The sequence below is a fragment of the Hibiscus syriacus genome, unplaced genomic scaffold, assembly GCF_006381635.1.
Source record: "Hibiscus syriacus cultivar Baekdansim isolate YM2019G1 unplaced genomic scaffold, ASM638163v2 tig00111022_pilon, whole genome shotgun sequence".
NCBI lineage: Eukaryota > Viridiplantae > Streptophyta > Magnoliopsida > Malvales > Malvaceae > Hibiscus > Hibiscus syriacus.
The window spans coordinates 879,058-882,395 of NW_024062956.1; positions in this window are offsets into that span (position 1 = coordinate 879,058).

Below are 3,338 nucleotides of genomic sequence, written 5' to 3' on the forward strand. Positions count from 1 at the left end.
AGGAATTGATCCTCGTGTTAATTGTCTCATTGGAAAGCCTTCATCCATGGATAAAAAGTGTTCAAATCAAATAATTCTAAACTCAGAAGTAAGACAGTGGGCTGAGGACTTACAAAGACAAGAGGGAGGCAGTCTGCAGGATGATTATGTATCTGACTTGGCCAGTTATGCTCCAGTTTTGTTAAAAAAAGAAATGATATGCAAGATTTGCGAAGCAATTGGGAAAGTTGGGATTCAAACAAAAAATTGCAGTTTTATCAGACTTACGGAGACATCCCATATTTGCTCTATGTCGAAGTTGATGATGAATTACTCAGAGCCCTAATTCAATTCTGGAATCCAGGGTACAATTGCTTCACTCTCAATAAGGAGGACTTGGTCCCTACTATTGAAGAGTACACAACTTTGCTACGTATCGAAGGGGCTTTGGAGAATCGAATCTATTCAAAGTCAATTAAAACTCAACCCTTTCGAGTTAAATTAGCAAAGATTGCCGGGGTACGAGAAGAATGGGTGGCATCCCGTACAAAACAAAAAAGGCGAAAGCGAAGGCATTGCTTGGACCAACATTAAAGAACTTATTCAGAGTCATCCAGACACTAAAGTACGATTCGATCTATTTGCTCTGGGTATGTATGGTATGGTCATCTTCCCAAAAGTATTGGGATATGTTGAAGCTGCAGTGGTAGATTTGTTTGAACAGCTACCGAAAAAGATTAATCCTGCTTCTGCAATTCTAGCAGAGACCTTCAGATCGTTAAATGCTTGTAGAAAGCTAGGAGGTGGACGATTCTCAGGGTGTACCCAGTTGTTATATGTTTGGGTCCGTAGCCATTTCTGGAAGACAGAAAAGGTTTCATACCGACGCTTTAATACGGATTACTCACCATTAAAAGAATTTCTGGAGCAAGAATGGCCGAAAGAAATTAAGAAAGATATGTGGATTAATGCTTTTCGAAATCTGCAAAGTAATGACGTTGTTTGGCGAGCCCCGTGGCAAATCCAAAGGGAATTCTTTTACAAATGTGGTAATTACAATTGGATAATGCTGCTCGGATTATGGGGAGGAATTGGATATGCACCACTTCTGGTCATAAGACAGTATGAAGGTCGTCAATTTGTACCTGTCACCGCTGGATTACATTTATCTGAGTTCGCATTTCACAGCAAAAATTATAAAAGAAATATCATGGAAGCCGTTACAGCTTGGAAAACAACTTTTTGTATCCGAGCTAAAGCAGCAAAAGAAATGCTAACTCCTGATTATGAGGAATGGAGATATGTCAGGAAAAATGAAAATATTCCTCTACCAGATCAAAATGAGGATATCTCTATGGAAGATTGAATTAAGGTGGTTCCATCAGAGATTGAAATCCTGAGAGCTGAGTTTGAAGCAGAAAGAGAAGGCTGGTCAAGAGAATTAGAGCAAATGAGACGAGATAAAGCTATGTTGGGTGTTGATATTGATTTTCATTCATCACAATGTGCAATGTTGAGAGAAAACAAAGAAAAAGTTGATGGTGAATTTAGAGCATTAAAGAAAAATTACCAAGAGTTATATAAATCCCGGAAAGCATCAGGACCAAGCCAATCAACAGTACAGATAAGCAGAGAATTGAACATCGAGAAAAGTCGAGTTGAAGATCTGAAAGGAAAGAATAGCCGTCTACTCAAAAGCCTTGAGAAAGGAAAGCAAAAAATGGAAGATTTTGAGGTTGACAGAAGAGAGCGAATTATAAAACACAAGGCTGAACACCGCGAGATCATGAATGAAATACAAAGAGAAAGGGATCATGCCAAAGATTTAGAAGAAATGAAGAATGACATCTTTGATAAATTTGAAGGTGAGAAAAATATCATGTTCTAGGGATTTGAATCTGAAATGAACCAGCTGATTGCTGAACTTGAAGTCAGGGGCCAAAAGATTGAAGAGTTCAATATTGAAAAAGAAAAATGGGAGTTGAAAAGAAAGAATTTCAACACCAAAATTGAGGTAGAGCAAGAAGTGGCTAGCAATTGGATGCAAAGATGCAGAAACAAGAATGTTCAAATCCAGAAGATTAATCAAAGAACGCAAGAAGCACGAACAAAACTTAAAGAAGATCTGGATCAGTCTAGAAACAAAAACTCAGAGTTTAACGCTTACATTTTGCAACTTGAAGAATCATTATTTCAAGAAAAGGTTCGTCTAGGACCTAATGATCTCAAAGAAAGTAATGAGGAAAGTGCTTCACTGCGAAGACGCATTAGAGATCTTGAAAAAATTCTGTACAATTGTCAAGTCAGAATCACTGAGTTAGAGCAAATTCTTGAAGGAACGAATGAACAATGGCAAAAGGCAACTGATTTCTATGTTGAAAGAAGTGAAGAAAGAAGTAATATGGTGTTCGAGGCCATGGTACAAATGAGCGAAGTTGCTAGATATGTTGGGGAACTAGCTGTTGAAGCCAAAATAATTGAGCATCACGTTGATCCAGTTTCTAAGTGCGGAAAGAAGGTGTCATGGTTAATGAAAGAAATTATAGAGCTTAATAGGAAAGCTACGCCTTATCTGTAGTTATGAACTATTATAAAGAAACTTTTGTATGACGATGAAAGTTGTTCTATGACAGTTAACTTTTTGGGATCAATACCTTTTTGCATACATGCATTTTGCATACATTCATTATTCATTTCATGATTTTCTTTATGTATAATTTTTATTATTAAGATAAAATTCATTAATTAAAATTTGGAAAAAATAATATCAAAAGATTTTTCAATCGTAATTATTCTGGCCAAAAGAGAAATACAACATCACTACGGTACTAGACAAGCTACTAAGAGAATTATGGATGATAAAATACAACGTATTGAGGAACAGCATAATAAAGAACAAGCAGAAATGAGAATGAAGCTGGAGAAAATTGAAGCCAGTATTGCAAATTCACAAGACAGTATGATGCAGAAAATAGAGGACATGTTTAAAAGGCAGGCTATCATTGGAAAAATGCATGAAAATCCTGTATCTTTCGACCAAGAACCTATGTATCCTCTAGGTTTTCCACCAGAACCAATTTATCACTCTGGTACTACACCTATAAAAATTAATGCTCGCACATCAGCATTTCAAGAAGCCAAACCACATGAAAATCGATAAGTGGATCCTGCATCTTCAAGCAAAAATCCGCTTATATCAGATGTGAAAATAGGGGATCTTAATACTGAGCATTTAATCCCAGATTTGAATGAGCTGAATGAGAAAGAAAAAGTAAATGAAGAATTAACCAGACAAATCAAGAGCTTAGAGGAACGAATGAAATCCGTGGAAATAACTGAATCATTCTATGGGTTTGACG